Source organism: Thamnophis sirtalis, unplaced genomic scaffold (assembly GCF_051295495.1).
Source record: "Thamnophis sirtalis isolate CommonGarterSnake01/CBP01778 unplaced genomic scaffold, rThaSir2_p1.2 scaffold_5, whole genome shotgun sequence".
In the NCBI taxonomy this organism is placed as follows: Eukaryota; Metazoa; Chordata; class Lepidosauria; order Squamata; family Natricidae; genus Thamnophis; species Thamnophis sirtalis.
The window spans coordinates 33,427,826-33,446,541 of record NW_028261385.1 but is presented as its reverse complement, the minus strand read 5'-3'; the positions used below and the strand labels follow the sequence as shown (position 1 = coordinate 33,446,541).

General features: G+C 41.0%; 1 long non-coding RNA gene across 1 annotated transcript; it reads right to left on the bottom strand.

The window, feature by feature from the left end:
- Positions 1-7,938: 7,938 nt before the first annotated feature.
- LOC106551527 (uncharacterized) lies at positions 7,939-16,841 on the bottom strand. The gene is made up of 3 exons (XR_015696562.1): positions 16,201-16,841; positions 13,424-13,777; positions 7,939-8,031 (listed from the first exon to the last, which is right to left on the bottom strand). It is a non-coding gene; the product is annotated as an uncharacterized LOC106551527 (long non-coding RNA).
- Between the last annotated feature and the right edge of the window lie 1,875 nt (positions 16,842-18,716).

The following is an 18,716-nucleotide window of genomic DNA, read 5'->3' as shown; positions in this document are numbered from 1 at the left end:
ACATACAAGAAAAAAAAAAAAACCCAAGAGGCAAAAGTAAAATATACATAGTCAAAGGATAGTGAAAAATAAAATTAAATAAAAAAGTCTAAAAAATTATAGAGTGCTCCCCAAAACTTCATTCTCCTATCTCATCTTTTCTATATTTTTCAGCGCCCCCCCTTTTATACATTTGTATTTTTTTGTATTTAAATAATGAAAACAAAGAAAAAAATCCATCCCTCCTTTGCATGATGTTTATAGAATATGTATTAGCCTTATGAGGTAAATCAGGCAGGATGCATGTACAAATTAGATATTCTTCTAATTCTCTTGCTGTCTCGCAAGGTCTCGCAAGGTCTCCCCAGGTCATTCCCACATGCCATCACTATAAGTGAAAAAGGGATCGGTGTGCTCAATCACTCACCATTTTGACATGTACTTCCTGCCAGTAGTATATCACTAAGCATTACCTATCTGTGCAATGTACTTCAAATGAATCTTTAAGTTATAGCTTTACAACCTGCTTAACTAATTATCGCTCAGGTCAAATTCCCATTGTTAGGTACATTCACATTGAGACAGAACGCTTCTCCTTAAAATACCTTTAAAGTGGTTTAGACTGGCGAGTCCTTCAAATGGAACCATTATAAGGCAATATTCTTTAAATCTGAAGCACAGATTTACCTTGGTCTGTAAATCTGTAGCCTGAATAGATTTACAAGGGCACCCTATGAATTGAGCAACCTCTGTACTTCCATAAAACTGTATGCTATGTTGCTATTATAAATTTCAAACAATGTGGAGTTGACTTGGGAGATATTCTCTCCCCCTCCACATTTAAAAAGAAGGGGGGGTAGCTGGGTGGAGATTTGCTTTTTTAAATCCTATAAAACTGCTATTCTAATACATAGAAAGGTTAATACAAATCTTGTATTGATATGCAGCTCTTAGACATGTTTAGTGTTTAATGTAAGTTGCAACAATTTACAAGGATTTTAATACTTTTTATATTAAATCCATATGTAGCTTCAGAGTGGGGATATCCTGTATAGGGAAACAAACTTAAGCAAAAGTTAAAACAACATTTGCCTTAACAACTTTTATCCATGTATTCTTCAGGCATCTGTCCCTCCAGTATGCACAGGTGTATTAGTGTACCTAAACCTTTTTACAAGATAAAGAAGATAGAATTTTATCTGTCTCCATGCTCTGCTAATCACCAAGAATTATTTGTGTGATAAACAGTCTTGATGATAAGATAAACAGTCCTCATGTTAAGAACTAGGGTTTACAACAGGCGGCCTTAGGTCATATGTGGCCTTGTTTATCCTCCACATCACTTCTAAAAGTTGCCACTGAATTGTATCTATTTAAATTACAAAAGGGAGTGTGTATGTTGTATGTATATATACAGCATATATATAATACACATAGGTGTATGTATGTATACACACACACCACAGCGTGTATGTGCATGTGCGTGTGCCTCTCTGTGTGTATATATGTATATATGTATGTATGTGTGTGTGTGTGTGTGTATGTATGTATGTATGTATGTATGTATTGTGTCACAACCCCTGGTATGACCAAATATGGGAGGGAGCATACTGCTTCCTTTTTCTGTCTTTTGACTCACCCTAGGAGCCATCCAGGCAGAAAGCCATTTTTTAATGTTGCCTTTGTTACATTTGTGTTGTATTTGTGCTGATAAATAAATAAAGGGAGATGAGTATAGATCTATTTCAAGCTATTTAGCTCTCATCAGATAGGTTCGATTCCCAGTAAGGGTATGGCTAGCTGATGAGAGCTAAATAGCTTGAAATAGATCTATACTAGTCTCCCTTTATTTATTTATCAGCACAAATACAACACACACACACACACATACACACACACACACACACACACACACATAGCCTTGTTATGTTGCCTTGTTACATTTGTGTTGCATTTGTGCTGATAAATAAATAAAGGGAGACTAGTATAGATCTATTTCAATATATATATAGGTCTTGTTGTATTCAGGCCTTTGATGTAAGGGAGGAGGGCGATGCCATTGTCCTGTTCTGTGTCTTGGTTAGACTTATGTGGCTTAAATATGTCGATGACACTTTTGTGATTTGGCCACATGGGAAAGAAAAACTGGACAACTTCCTCACACATCTCAACAGCCTACACCCCACAATACAATTCACCATGGGAATAGAAGCAAACAACCAACTTCCCTTTCTGGACATCCTAATCTACAAAAAACCCAATGGCTCCCTAGGACACACCATCTACCAGAAAAAAAACCACACCAACCACTACTTGAACGGACAATCCCATCACCACCCTGCACAGATCAACTCTGCAGCCAAGACCCTCATCTCCAGAACCAAATCCCAGGTTGACAAAGACCACCTGAAAACTGAATTACACACTCTCACAAATGTATCACAAATCAGCAAAATTCTCCACAAATACAATATCAAGACAGCCTTCAACACTGACCAAAAAATAGCCAACATCTTAAGAAACCCCAAGACAAAATCCAGCTAGAAAACCAAGAAGTCTATGAAATACCATGCAAAATCTGCCCTGCAACATACATAGGACAAACGAACAGGAGAATAAATGCACGCATCGCAGAACACAAGAATGCAGTAAGAAAACGAAAAAACTTCCTCCCTTTTTCAGTACCTTAAAGCTACAGAACATGAAATTAATTTTAAAGGAACCAGGTTAATCTCCAAAACAGAACACTTCAACAGGAGAATAATTATGGAAGCCATCGAAATAGAGAAACACCCCCACAACATGAATAAATGTGACGATACCTCCCACCTCCCAGACATCTGGAAACCAGCCCTAGTCAACAAATGAGCCCCACCCACCACCCAGGTCATTACAACACGAAACAACAATAGCCACACAGCCAGCACCAATCAGCACCAATCTACCAATCATGATACAACCACACAACCAATCATTCCACTTACTGAAAGAAAGCCAGCACTCTACACCCCACCCTCTCAAGATTTATAGAAAGATGGCAGCTCCGATCACACTTTAAGCCCAAAACCAAGCCTGAAGATGGCAAGACCTCGCTGAAACGTTGCCAAGACAATCTCAATCTTACATGGGAAAAGACCTGAATACAACAAGACCAGCATACCTACACCCGTGAAAATCTACAAACACACACACGCATGTGTGTGTGTATGCACATACATACATACATACATACATACATACATATGCTGTGATATATCAAACCCTAGATTTGAATATTTGAAAAAGTAAGATTTTGAGGGGGTGAAAGTGATGGCAGTGTTGAAAATGTCCTAATTCCCAGATAAATGCATGTATAATTTGTCTGATAATCTCTTAAATCCCTTCTTTTCCAAATAACTCTTGAATATGAAAGCTGTCCTAGATCAATTAAACATGTATTTCAAAGTGCTGAACTTAGAAATGATATATGTGTATTCAACTTAATCAATATTTCAAGTGGAATTATTTAGGCATTATGGAGATTCTCAGTCATCCAAGTCATGGTTGTCCCAAATGTGGCTTTTCAAGAGACAACTGGACTTTCTGGTTTTTCTCTGAAGATGTTTCGCTTCTCATCCAAGAAATCAGAGCTGAAGAAGAAGATGATGGATGATTCTTGGATGATGATGATAATGGTGATTCCATTAGCTCTGCTCCAGGGATCCTAGCAACATGAAACCAAAGCTGTGGATACTCGGGAAGAACTGGATTGTAAAATTATTGGAGCATTAATGTTTTGCCATCACAGCTAGCAAGAACTTTTTCCAATGCAATGCAACAGAGGAAGGGTGACTCGGTGGTTTCAGAGTGGTTTAGCAAGGTTTCAGTGGTTTCTTTTTAGCAACTGTTCTTATTTGCAGATAACCAAATAAGTACAATAAGTTTTGGAATAGCAGAGATAGAGAGTGTTAGCAGTTAATGTTATTTCCCTTTTGCCTAGAGTGCCATGGGCTCAAAGAGATTTTTGTTCATGGAAGTCCAAGCATTGTTTGACTTGTGCTCCCTGCCTATTTGCCGCATTATGTTAGCAAAAATGAAGACAATTGCAGGTCAGCTTCCAACTGCTTATTTATTTATTTAAATGTCTACAACTGCACACTTTCCAATGTTTCTGGATGGCACACAAGCTTTATGTTAAAAAAAGCACAAGAAAAAATCCCAGTCATGTTGGGAAGGGAAAAAAAACCTAAACACATTACATAATAACATCACACAACAACATAATTCATCCCACATAGATGCCATCCTAGTGCAGATCCTGGAATAAAAGCTAGATCTTTAAAGCTCTTCTGAAGGATAGAAAGATCAAAGTTGTTCAGATCTCAGGGGCAATTGTTTTCCAGAGGGCACATGTAGCGACAAGACATGTCCCATAGGATGGCACTGCTTAACAGGCAGGACCTGAATCATGCGTTCTCTATTGGATCTTAAAAGATGGATAGAAAAAAAAATGGAGAAAGACAGTCCCTAAAACATCCAGGCTATATGCTCACAATGATGATAGATGATAAACAACACTTTGAATTGTACCTGGAAACTCACATTACTCCAGTATGGGTTGCCAAAACTGTAATAAATGGAATAATTATGTCTCATCTTTTTTAAATATTGGAGGCAATGTTATAAAGTTCAACAATTCTGGAAGATGATTTATTGTAGAATGAAACAAATCTTAAAGTTGGAATTATTTTTCCTGGAACCTTTGTTTCAGTTATTAAACCTTACATCCCTACAAAGTATACAGAGTTGTTGCTGTATATATTGTAAAAGCTGTCTGTATAATAAATAACTTTGTTATACAATAAAAAACTTAGTCTTTTATTGTAAATCACATATAATTCTCTCTTTAGAAGAATAGCAAACAAACTTAGGCATATACATGACTGTAAAAAAATAACTTTGCATTTTAGAAATAAGTCAAACTTTAATGAAGCTTGGAATCATTCATGAATTATAATTCTATATGTGAATTCATACTGTATTCAGAATTTGCAATTCTCTTAATGTAGGGATTTAATGTATTAGTTTTTGCCTGAATTGTTAAAGACTATAATATTTTATATCAGGTAGAAACTCTTGCTAATTGTTATTATTCTTATTATGCTGACTGCCCTTGTTAATTATTGAGCATTGACTTATAAAAATGATTTTGATCACTTGCTTATGCAACACTAACTTAATGTTACTTCAGATTTTTTATTCCATTTCATATAGTTTATAAATTCCTTTTTTTCTTTCTTATTTGCTGTTTTATGTTTTTGAATGGCGAGAGGGGGGGAAAGGACGTAAGGAAGAAAGAAAGAAGAAAGAAAGAAAGAAAAAGAAAGGAAAAGAAAGAAAGAGGAAAGAAAGAAGGAAGGAAATAAATAAATAAAAAGAAAAGCTTAGGGGTAGCTCACATAACAAAGGTTATTTAATGAGAGACTGGGAAGTGGATGTTGCAAAAATGCTTTCCAGTTATTACAATAGCGGTTGAAGAATCTAGGCTTACTTTGGCAACTTGGACTAATATAATAATAATAACGGGGGTGGTGATTTGTGCATTAGCAGAAGTGTAATTCATAAATCTCAGGAAATCAAGATTGCCCTGGCCACACAACACATAGTGTTACAACCTTTGCTGGGAATTTAGAGGCTGGGGAGGTGCAGGGCAGTGATGTTAGCAGCAAGAGCAGTATGTGCCATGAACCTACCTTATGCCTGTTTCCAGTTATGATTAAGGATGCTTTCCTATCACCAGCACTGAAATAATTCAGCTGTGAGTTCAATCAGCTCCTTTAAGTGAAGTGTGAGGTATCAATTTGTCTTCCATGTCAGGCAGTTGATCTTCTCATTTTCCATAATGTGGGATGCTTCATTTAGATTTTCTCCCTCAAGTAACAAAAACTGGTTTCTTCCAGCCTGTCATAGAAGCTAGACATTAGGAATATGTAATGTGCAATACACAAGCTGGTCCACACACCCACAGCTTTATTCACTTATGATTTGACCTTCAATTTCCTTCTTTCAGGAGGAAACCAAGTTTCCTAAGTTTGGTTTGAATTTCACAAAAAACTTGCAAAATCTCATGGCAATATTTGTAACTTCTCTGCGACCAATAACCTATTTTTTCAGACTATAAGACACACTGGAGTATAAGACGCACCATGATTTTGAAAAGGTAAGTTAAAGGTTTTTGCACTCTGCAGGCCTCCCAAACCCTCTGCATGCCTCGTTTTTTTGCAAAAAAAAAGGGCATGCAGAGCTTTGGTAGGCTCATAGAGTGGTCCTGGGGGCTTGGGGGGGGGCAAAAATGAGCAAAGAATGGGAAATTTTTCACAAAAACGGGCCTTCTTTGCAAAAAAAAAAGAAGTCATGCAGAGCTTTGGGAGGCTTGTAAAGTGCTCCTGGGGGCTGGGATAAAGGGCAAAAATGAGCAAAAACAGTCTTTTTAAACTCATTTTTATCCTCCCCAGCCCCCAGGAGCACTTTGCAAATCTCCCAAACCCTCTGCACATCCATTTTTGCAAAGAAGGAGGGGTTTCGGTAGGCCAAAAATGCTGTATTCAGTGTATAAGACCAGATTTTCACCCTCTTTTTTGGAGGGAAAAAGGTGCATCTTATGCTCCAAAAAATACAGTACCTCCAGCAATCTTTATTAATTAATCCTAAATGTCAACTCCCCCCCCAAAAAAACTGTGGGGAAGTGGCAGGGTAAGTAGACCTTGTTTATTTTTCACTGGTCCCGTTTTGCACGGAGGCTGTATGTGTAATTACTACCATGTGACCTGACTGCTGATGGGGTTCATCATTCATCAGCAGCCTTGCAGCATCACTGGACAAAGTAGGCTTCCTCCTACCTTGATGGTGACTCAAGCCCAACGGCTGTTCTTTCTTCCCGCAGACTGTGGGGCAGGCAGTTTAATGGAGCACGCAGAGCCTCCACCCTAGAAACAAACAAGACCATCATGGGGGGTGGGAGCCCCATTGTGGTTGCCAGTTCATGCACGACCAGTTACTCATTGACAGGCAGCCTCACAGGCTTTGTTTTCCAGGTTCAATAATAAACATACATAAAAATGATAACATCTGTTTTTTAACTTTTTTTTTTTTGCAGTGAATGCAGTTGCTTTTCTCTCCCTTGTCCAAAACAAATTAAAACCATAGATCAGGGAATTGTGATTTGTATATTCTATTTTTAAGAGCTTTTTTTTTTTTAAAGCAAAAACAACAAAAAGATGTCAAGGAAGGTTGCATAATGTTCGAAATCACCCACTGTAGCATTAATCCACTATTGTTTTATTCAACTTTTACAGTTCATGCAAAGGTTATGTAACAACGAAGAAGTACTCTGGGTCTGTGCCATAATCATTCTTCAAGGGATTTGTTAAAATGCCTCTGCTGCGAGAAGTCAAACATTAGCTAGTCACTTTCATCAAGATTCAATACAATGGCTCTTTAGAAGAAGAGAGGCTATGCAGGATGGATGTGTGGCAGACAAATTAGAGACAGGTTATGCTTTTAATGCATGCATATTACCACCCTGGTTTTCCACAGCATTTATAGTCATTTTCCCCCAGGGCTTTCACTTGTGCATTTTTAAAGGGAAATGTTCACCCTGCACAATTTCATAGTGCGCAAGTGTTTTATACAGACTCAATTCTGAGAATATGCTTATTGAGAATTGCTAATGCCCTGTGAGGGTCCCTATAAGAAATAGGAACAGGCCCAAAGGCCTCCTCGTAGCTGAGAATTGGATCTCAACCAGGATGTCCTGGGGATCTGGCATATTAACTACAGAATCACATTTCAAATACAATATAAATACTTGATTTTAGAGGGTGTATGTGTGTGAACTTTTCAATTCTGGTGTGGTATGTTATGGCCAGATCAGACTTTTGTGGCCTTTTTTTTTTTTTTTTTAAACAAGTCACAGTTAAAAAAAAATTGACTTACTGATTTAATCAGCCGATGCCTCCCAATAAACTCAGCAGGTCCAAAGAGGGACACAGATATCGAAGATGAAACTTCTCTCTGCAGTGGATGCAAGATATTGTAGTCAGTGCCATCTGTAACAATTTCCTGTGATGCTTAAAGACAATATATATGATGATATGTGCAGATGCCATGATTTGTGCTTGCATTAGACATTTGGCTGAAGGCTGTAGGTTTTAGCATATGCATTATTACATATGTCATCAATGCCCCCTGCTCCTCCTGTGAGATCCAGATTGGCCCTCTTAGAACAGGGGTGTCAAACTGGCGGCCCGTGAACCGGATATATCACATACAGGCCATGCCCACCCCAACTCTGCAAAGAGAAAAAAAAGTCACAAAACATCATGTGACAGCAACATGACGCCGTGAGTTTGATACTTGTGTCTTAGAAAAATTAGATGGCAAACATGTCCCATTTCTTTAGTTACAGTGCCTGGAAACTATAAGGGCTGCATATGGAGAAACTAGCTGCAACTCAAGCCTAGCAAAATGGCATGGTTGCAGATTTTTTCCATTGTCTTGGCAAATTCAGGAACAGAAAGATCCTTTCACTGGAAGAAAGATGAGGTGACTAATAACCATAGGTGATTGCATCATCTTCTTGTATCTGTGTGTTGTGGACCGCCAGTGGCCAGCAGAGCTGACAGCATATTTGGACAGTGAGGAGGTTGGGGAGGAACATGGACCAGTCCTGGAGTCTAGGGAAGGCTCTGATGAGGGCTTTGTGTTGGAGGCAGAGAGGGGACCAGAGCCGTATGCCAGTTATCAGCTGCCTTCAGAGTCAGACATCAGTGAGGCAGATGAACAGCTAGAGCCCATTCCCAGTGTGTGCATGTGCAGTGTTGCCAGATGAAGGGAACAGCTAAAGAACGGGGGTCGATGTGGGAGTAAGGCCACAGGTGGACAATGAATGGCCCCTCCCAAAAGAAATAAAAGAGGAGCGAAAGGGAAGTGGAGTTTGCAGGAGACAATTAGTTTGCTTAATTGGTTCGTGACTCTCGAGACTCCTTGCCAAGTTTTGTAGATATCGGCCTTTCAGTCCTCCAAGCCAGATAAGGTCTGTGACTATAAATCCTCTCTTGAAAGACTTTGCTGCATGTGAATGAGCAGAATTAACAGTAAATTAATAAAAGGGGCTTTTGTTGGGACAAGGAGTTTGCTTCATGCTCTCGGGAAGCCTGGGTCAGAACACAGTGATCTGCTTCATGCCTTGTGCCAGTATCTCTGTGTCCGTGTCTCATCTACCCTTATGTTCATTAAAGGAGTCTTTCTGTTTAAGAAACAAATGGAACTTCCTGTTCCACTCTTGTGCTTCCTCTTCATGTTCTCATGATATAGTTTAAACATGAGGCTTCTGTATGCAATATATTCCCCAGTCTACTTCATGTATAAAGAATTCCTACTAGCATTTAGCGTCAAATGATGCTTCTGAAAGCGTCCGTGATGCTCCAGCTGCTCCGCGGAGCATCACTCAGGTGTTGTACATGCCATGCGCATGCGCGGAAGCGCCAAAAGCTTAAAGCACAGATAAGGAGCTTGGGCAGGTGGGTGGGCCTTCTGGAGCACCATACCGGAATGGTACCCAGTGCTCCGGGCAGGATCCGGTACTGCTTGCAACCCACCACTGATTTAGTCACAGCTGAGCGAAGGCCATACTCTATTTCTAAGGCAAATATGTTGTGACACCCCTCCCCTTTCTAATGGGGCTTCCTGCTACTTATTTACTTAGTATTCTTTTTACACTCTGCATATGTTCAGGAGCACACAATTTGCTGAATTCAAATCTCCAAGAATAATTTATACCACAAAGCAGAAAAAGAGCAAACAGTTTTGGTTTCCGTAATTTGTCTAATTATAAAGAATGGACTTTTAATTTATGATCCTTTTTTAGTCGCCCAGGTGTGAGATCTGCTGTAAACAGCCTTTCTCTATGTTAGTCATCATCATCAAACCACAGAAGCAGCTTCTGTTCCCAGCCTCCAGATGGGGATTGAAAAATGGAAAGAATTCTGAGGCAGAAGACTTGGCTCCATTCAGTCACATCGATTAGAAAACGGCAAATGTAACAGAGCTAACTTTTCACATTGTGAAGTAATAAACATGTATAAACCAAAGATGATAAAATCAAACATTTATGTGTCCCATTTATTTATTTACAGTGCCTGGAAACCATAAGGGCTGCATATGGAGAAACCAGCTGCAACTCAAGCTTAGCAAGACAGAGTGGTTGTGGCTTTTTGTCCCCTCAGGGTCAGGAAAGTTGACATCTCTGACCTGGGATGGGGTAACACTCCCATATTCAGATTTGTTGTGCAGTGGGAAGGGGGTGGGGACTAATGGCTCCTGTTGCAAGAGCAGTTAACATGCCAATTATTCCTATTGCTGGACTGGGAGGCCTTGCTCACAGTTACCCATCACTTAATCATCTTCTGTTTGAATTACCTTGTTTCCCTGAAAATAAGACCTCCCAATTGGGATTTTGAGAGTATGTGCTAAAATAAGCCCTTCCTCCCCCAAAATAAGCCCTCCCCTAAAATATTTAACTGCATGTGCAGCCAGTCCCTGCCATTTCGTGTGTGTGTGGGAAACATGCCCCACACACCCCACATACACCTGGCATCCACGCGGAACAGCCTTGCAGAGGCCGCTCCCGCAAACCCAAGCTACGGTGCCCCTTCTCTTAGTGGTGGCCACAAAAAGAGCAGCAGGCCCAGGGACACTAGGGCTGGCAAGAATGTGCCAGAAACAGAGACAGAACTTCCAGCCCTCTCTGGATCAGCTGATCCATGGGCTGCGGGCCAAGGTTAAAGGACCTCCTGTACCTCAAAATAATAAGACCTCCCCAAAAATAAGGCCAAGCACTTATTTCGGGGGTCAAAAGACAGGCTCTTATTTTCAGGGAATCATGGTACTGCTGTGTGCTATACAAGGGGCATTCCTTGGAGACCTTTCAGAAGCTGGTTCAGAAATTGTAATGGGCTGTGTGAATGACCCTGGGGAATGAGGGGCAGAGGTTCTGCCTAGGAAACAATCAGACAAGAGAGACTGGAACCCCCAATGGATTGACAGTCGGAAAAGAAACTTGGGGAAAACCCACCCTAATTGGTCAAAAGGTTAAAAGCAGAAGTGAGATGTTTATGTCTTCAGATTTGCAAAATTCTGTTAACGTAGCCTTACAATAAAATACAATTGTGTTTTCTGTGTGGTCTACTTGACAAGGCTGATAGCAATTTTACACGTCTCAAAATTTAGATCTCCCACTGTCTCTTTTTACAGACTGATAAGTTAGGTAGGATCTTTCTGAGTTTCTCTGAGTCTGTTGTGCAGCTGCAGGTTGTCCTCCCTATCAGATAATTCTCTAGGTAACATCTTTCTCCCCCCCATCTTTCCCAAATTCCATCATATTGTCCCAGCCCTTTGGGACAGCCTCCTACCTGAAATCCCTTCCCTTTTAGTTTTCAGAAGGCTGTGAAGATCTAGAATTCCCTCAAGCTTTGGGCTAGGATGAGGGTTTATTTGTGAGTCTGTTTGGTCCAGGGCCTGAAGATAGGCACCTTCATTTTTAACCATGTTTTATGGATTGTTATGAACTGCTTAATTATTGTACTTATTGCCTTCCAGCTTCAGCGTACCTTGGAGGAAGCTAACTATCTTGACCCCTTCCAGTCAGGCTTCAGGCCCAGTTACAGCACAGAAACTGCTTTGGTCGCATTGACCGATGATCTCTGGAGAGCCAGAGATGGAGGCCACGTGTCCATCCTGGTTCTCCTTGACCTCTCAGCGGCTTTCGATACCATCGACCATGGTATCCTTCTGCGACGACTGCGGGAGGTGGGGGTGGGCGGCACTGTTCTGCAGTGGTTCTCCTCCTACCTCTCGGACAGGTCACAGTCGGTGTCGGTGGGGGGGCAGAGATCGTCCCCGAGGCCCCTAACTTATGGGGTGCCGCAGGGTTCGGTCTTATCCCCCCTGCTGTTTAACATATACATGAAACCGCTGGGCAAGATCATTCGGAGGCACGGGATAAAATACCATCAATACGTGGACGATGCACAGTTGTATCTGTCTGCCCCGTGACAACTCAATGAAGCGGTGGACGTGATGAACCGGGGTCTTGAGGCTGTTAAAGACTGGATGCGAGCTAACAAACTGGTACTCAACCCGGACAAGACCGAGTGGCTGTTGTGTTTTCCTCCCAACAATTTGGCCGACGTTCCATCACTCAGGCTGGGGGGATCAAAATTTATACCCCTCAGACAGGGTCCGCAACTTGGGAGTCCTCCTGGACCCACAGCTGAGTTTCGACCATCATTTATCAGCTGTGACCAGGGGGGCATTTGCCCAGGTTCGCCTGGTGCGCCAGTTGCGGCCCTACCTGAACCGGGAGGCCCTCACAACAGTCACTCGAGCCCTTGTGATCTCTAGGCTGGAATACTGCAATGTGCTCTACATGGGGCTGCCCTTGAATAGCATCCGGCGACTTCAGCTAGTCCAAAATGCAGCCGCGCGAGTGATTGTGGGCGCACCACGGTTCGCCCACATAACACCGATCCTTCATGAGCTGCGTTGGCTACCTGTTGGTCTCCGGGTGCACTTCAAGGTCCTACTTACCATTCATAAAGCGCTCCATGGTAGTGGATCTGGCTATTTGAGAGACCGCCTTCTGCCGATTACCTCCCTCCGTCCCATCAGATCGCATAGAGTAGGCCTCCTCCGAATTCCATCCGCCAGTCAGTGCCGACTGGCGACTACACGGAGGAGAGCCTTCTCAGTTGCAGCTCCGACGCTATGGAACAATCTCCCCATGGAGATCCACACCCTCACCACCGTCCAGGCCTTCCGCACAGCCCTCAAGATCTGGCTATCCCGTCAGGCCTGGGGATAAGACTTTACTCTCGCCCCTCCCGAATGCTGAATGAATGTTGGGTTTTTACTGCTAATTATTTTTATTCACATTTTCTTTTTGTGTTTTGTCCTGCACTCCCCCCCCCTATTATTGTAAGCCGCCCTGAGTCCCCTCAGGGAAAAGGGCGGCCTATAAATGCTTAATAAAATGCTAAAAAAAAAATGCTTATTTATTATTAAATTAATTGGTTGTCCATCTTACCACAGGGAAACCCTGAGTAGCTGTTGTATGAGATGGGTGGCCATATAAGTAGTACAATTAAAATAAATTTACTTAAAATTGCCTGACCAAATTATTGGAAACCTTCTGTGCATTGTTAAAAACCAACCACCTCATTTTTTTTCTTGATTTGCTGATGGCTAGGTTTGTCCGCCAGAGAGAGCCAAAAAAGTCACAATAGTACTAACTGCATGATCAAAGCCAGTGGTGGGACCCTGCCATTTTAACAACCGGTTCGGGGGTGATCTCATGCTTTGCGCATGCACTCTCTCCACATGTATGCACAGTTTTAAGAATACTTACCTTCCGCATTACTGGTGGGGAGTAACCCAGCTGAGGCGCAGCAATCCGCTCTCCCGTGCGAATGAGCTGAGAAGATATAGGTCAATACAGCGCAGGGGGGGGGTGGCCCCACCTGATTGTTGGAGCGAACTGGTTTGCTCCCAGCTGATTGTTGGAGCTACCAGTTCATCTGAACCAGTCTGAACCGGCAGAATCCCATCCCTGATCAAAGCCCTACCCTTTTTTACATGATATAATATGTTGCAGTCATGGATAAAAACAGGGAATTTGTGCAGTTGTAGCTGTCATCTTGACTGTTATAACCTTTCCTGCAGTTGCCAATGTTCAATCATCAGTGGGTCAGGTGGAACTGATCTGGAAACAAAACAATTTGATATTTTCATTAAAGATTTTGCCAATGATAATTGCCATGCATATAATTTCTGAATGAGAAAAATGAGACCTACGCACGCTTCCAGAAACAGTTTATGATTGGTGAAATAAGTTACCATTAAACAAGATTGTTGCTATACAGTGGAAATGTGGGTCACTTTAAAAAGCCTAAGGGGGAATTATTACTACTTCCATTCAAGCCAGATCTGTTCCACATGGGCATGCTTCCATAATAAGAAGTACAACTTTTAATGACTTTGCGTAATCCTCATTCATTCTCATCAACAAACCATCTGTTCCTAAATGGTAATTTCTACTCCAGCAATTTTATGCTGCAGCACTGAACTTCAATATTTAGATTGAAGTAGAACTACTAGATTTGATCTGAATTTCCCTAAAGGCAGTAAAAAGATACTATAAACTCTGACCTTGGCTGCCATCTACTGGTTGTCTGGATGTTTGCAGTCCATATCTCATATCTCTAAGGCACGAGTGTCAAACTTGATCACGTCAAGGGCTGAATTGTGATGTATTGCTATGTTTTTTGCCTTTGTGTAGCCCGGGTGGGCGTGACCTGCCTGTGATGTATCTGGCTCGTGTGCCGCCAGTTTGACAGGCCTGGTCTAAGACTTAAGCCATTCCTTATTGGCAAATAATTGGCATTAATTGAAAACCTTCTAATAAATAAAAGACACAAATAAGCCTACCAGGTTAATAAAGCACCCTCAGTATTTTGGGAAACCTAAAAATAACATGATAGAAATATCCTGTGGGACTGGATTTTTTAAAAAAAAATTATTATTATTATTATTATTATTATTATTATTATTATTATTATTATATCAATAAATAAAATTACATTAAGTTAATAAAAAAACTTACATGCATATAACTATGTAATAATGATATAATGTTACATTTAACAGGAAAAAAACCTGGATAATTTTATCATGAAGAATAACAAAATTATAGTCAAGTTGTTAAGAGCTTCAGTGGCACAGTGGTTAGAGTGCAGTACTGCAGGTTACTTCTGCTGACTGCTGCAATTTAGCAGTTCAAATCCCACCAGGCTCAAAGTTGCCTTCCATCCTTCAGAAGTGGGTAAAATGAGGATCCAGATTGTTGGGGGCAGTGTGCTAACTCTGTAAACTGCTTAGAGAGGACTGTAAAGCGATATATAAGACTAGGTGCTATTGATATTGTTTAAAAAATTTTTTTTGGCCCATGTATTGAAATAAAACCCCTTCCAAAAGACACACTCAAATATTGGCAAACAACTTCTATCAAGAATCTGTTACTGCAAATTAGGTATAGATTTGCAGCACTTCAAAGCATGTACTAATTATTTGAGTTAGCCTACGCAAGAAACATTCTCAAGCCTTGGTTTGTTGATAGATGTCAAATTCCGGAGACAGAATTTGTATGCAAAGGTTTAGGCACCAAAGTCAAATGGGATCTTTTATAGTGAATCCCTTAATGAGCATAAAGGATGATACAACCTCGACATAGGACAAACCAAAATATTGCAATTCTTTTTGCAGATTTGAATACATGCTTACTATTTATGTGCAGTTGTTTGGGGTTTCAAAAAAGAAAACTGTAAATATGACAGATGCAAAGGTTTGGACAGTCTTTCAGTCAGTGCTTTGTAGCAACCCCTTTGGCAAAAACCACAGCTTTCAAACATTTTTTAGGGGAAAAAAAGTGGCTGCTATTTCTTTCATTTGGCATTCCGCTCCCCTCACAGTCTTCTTGCTGGATCTAGCTGAAATACATTCTCAGCATCTTTGCATGCACTGCAATGGTGGGTTCTGGATCCTGTTGCAACCGGTATGGTGCAATGGGGCTGGGCGTCCACCATATGAATGCATGCAGCACACCGGTGCACGCATGCAGCATGGACATGCGTACTTACTGCCCGCGATGCCTCTGCGACGCTCCAGTTGCTCGCTGTATGCTCAAATACAGGTAAGGAGTGCGGGCGGGAGGGTGAGTCCTCCGGAGCACCATACCGGTGCCCATCAGGCACCGGTACGCCCGTACCAGTCGTATCCCACCACTCATGCACTGTATGTTTGAGATCTCCTCACAGATTTTCATTAATACTCAAACATTGGGAATGGGAAAATCATTTTCAAAAGTTTTATTTTTTCCCTGTAAAGACTTCACGGGCAATTTGGAAGTTTGTTTCAAAATCACCGTCTTGATGAAATATTCAATCTCTTTCCAGTTTGTTCAGTTTATACGGGTTATTATCTTGAAACCAAAAGAAAGAAAAATCTGCTAGAATTGTCCCCAAATTAGTCAGAATAACACATGAAAATCCACATGTCACTGCAAATGACCTGAAAAATTTAATGACAATGGATTAGATATTCACAAGTGCAGGATAAAATATTACTTACTCTGATGATCTGCATGGAAGAATTCTTAGCAGAAAGCTTTTTTTTTTGATCCCATACAAACACTATCATAATATGCAAAATGACATCTCAGCTCTGGCTCCGAACTTACATTCTCAGGCATGCTACTTCTGAAGACTGCTTGGGATGAGATGTTTGGACTGTTAAATATACCTGGCTCTCCTTATAATTGTAAAACAGCCAGAGCTGATGCTTAACTTTGATTCTGCCTTGGGTGAGCAGATGCTGGGCACAGTGCCTTCTGGGATTTTATACATACTCTTAGGTAAGCTTTCTGTAACAATTGTAGTAACAATCACTATAATAAACAGCTGTCTGTATACGGTATTACGTATCAACACCAACTCTCCTTTAGCTTCGTCTGGTATACTCTGGGCCCATAACCAATGTTAGGTAAGCTCCCTGTTGGGAGAGCCAGTATGTTCAGAGAAGCGTTGTGAGAGTTGTGTTGGAGAACACACAAATCAGGATACAGAGACACTGCAGTTTAAATAGGCTTTTACTTTTGTGGAAATAGAGGTATCAGAATCCATCAAACAGTCCAAGTCATACAAGGATAAGTCAGTCAGTCATCAATGTCTTTCAGTTAAGGGATAATCCAAATAACATAGTTCAGTATCATACAATCAGCCCAATGCACAAAGTTTGCTAGCAGTTGCAAAACTTACAATAGCTCAGGGCACTTCCAGATCAGCCCAGCATCTAACAAACAGAGAGAGCTAACAGTCATTCTGGCTCCCTCTTAAGGCCGATTGAAGAAAACAGCAACCAATCACATTTTGCAGTATGATTTAAAGAAACAGGTACAACATTGTTACATGATTTATATATTGCCAACCCAACCGTTAGATTATATTCCTAACACATACAGTCCTAGAGCTGCCCTGTTTACTTTCCCTCCAATCCCCCTAACACTCCCAGGCTCTTTCTCTTTTTTAACGCTCAGGAATGTCTGCAGGGGAGATTTTTTAAAAAAAGTCTTAGTTGTTGCCCTGACTAGCATGTAAAAAGGGCCCAGGGCTCTGATTGTGCAATTACAGGTAGCCTTTGACTGAGAGCCAGGGTGGGCTTCAAAAGTTTTAGCAAAGGGTTTTCTGCCCGGTTGCTGGGTGGGCATGGCCATGGTAGGCATGCCCTCCTACACCATGGTGGGAGGAGGCCTTTCTTCGAGCCTCCAGGAAGGTGAAAACGATCTCCCTAGGCTCCAGAGGCCTTCTGGAACTTGGAAACGGGCCTGTTTCCGGCCTTCCCGAACTTCTGTTAGGCCTGTTTTTCACCTTCCCTGAGCTTCCATGTGCACCCTGCACTTACCTGTATCCAAAATGGGCCACGTGGGGACTCCTGGGAGGGGTGGGCAGGGCCAGCCGAGAGTGGGATTTGGGGGTTCTCCAAACTGCACAGAATCTTAGAGTCTCCATACACTTTCTGGTTATCTAGGAAGTTATCTAGAAGACAATTTGAAGGGAATGGAGACAGCCCACAAGATCTCTCTTCTTGTTAATAAGTTTGTTCAAAAGGGCACATCTTTGACACATCTTTGAGTGCTGTCTGTGAGTGCTTTCTATAAGCAAAGTTGTGCCAAGAAAAGGAATAAAAGGTCCTCTACACTGATGATTTTGATTGAATTTGTTTTGTTGTAAATGGTAAATCGCCAGCCACCTGCCTTTCAGCTATTCAGTTTTTTGATTGTGTAAGAAAAAATGCCCTATGTACTCTGTATTGGTAATGAATCTGTCTTTAGAAGAAGAAACACAATGAGACGTAATGCCTCATGCATGAATATTCAAGAAAGAATATGACTCAATCAGTAATGAAAGCAATGGACAATATTCTCTTAATTGTTCCCAGAAGGTTCAATACAATTCCGTTCTAGTCTCTAGACACACTTTAAAAATGAAATTAAATCAAGTTGACTCTCTGCCCTGTGTACTTTGCAAATAATCACCTCCTTGAAAATATATCGACACCATTTCCTTGCTGGTTTCCTGTCCTTATTCTTCGCAAAAAAAAAAGAAAAAAAAAAGAAAAAAACCTCGACGCAAAAGCATGATAATGTTAAGAAAAGAAAAAGAGTAGGAAAAAAATTATCAATGCCCCACAAAATTGTCTTCAAACTGTTTTCTCTTCAGTGGCTTTGGTATCGATTTTTTGTTGCATGAATGAATCTGTCATCTCCTAACAGGGTTTTGGCGGATGATATGGGAACTTTGCAATATCAAAAACTGTTTTGTTGTGCAAAATTTGATTGGGGAAGAGAGAGGTCTGAGAGGGTCTAAGCATATAGAAATAAATAGAATCTAGAGAGGTTTTCAACAGTGCTAGAGTGTATAAATGCTGGGTTCTAGAAGTCAAGGCTATTGGGGAATTGATATAGATGTTGCTTTGGTGGGGTAATTAGGCCAAATCCTGATTTCCATGCTTTCTCAGTCATTGCTTTCAATGGACAACAAATGATGGAGAAAAAAACATGTTGACATGGGATAGACTGAGAAAAGTGA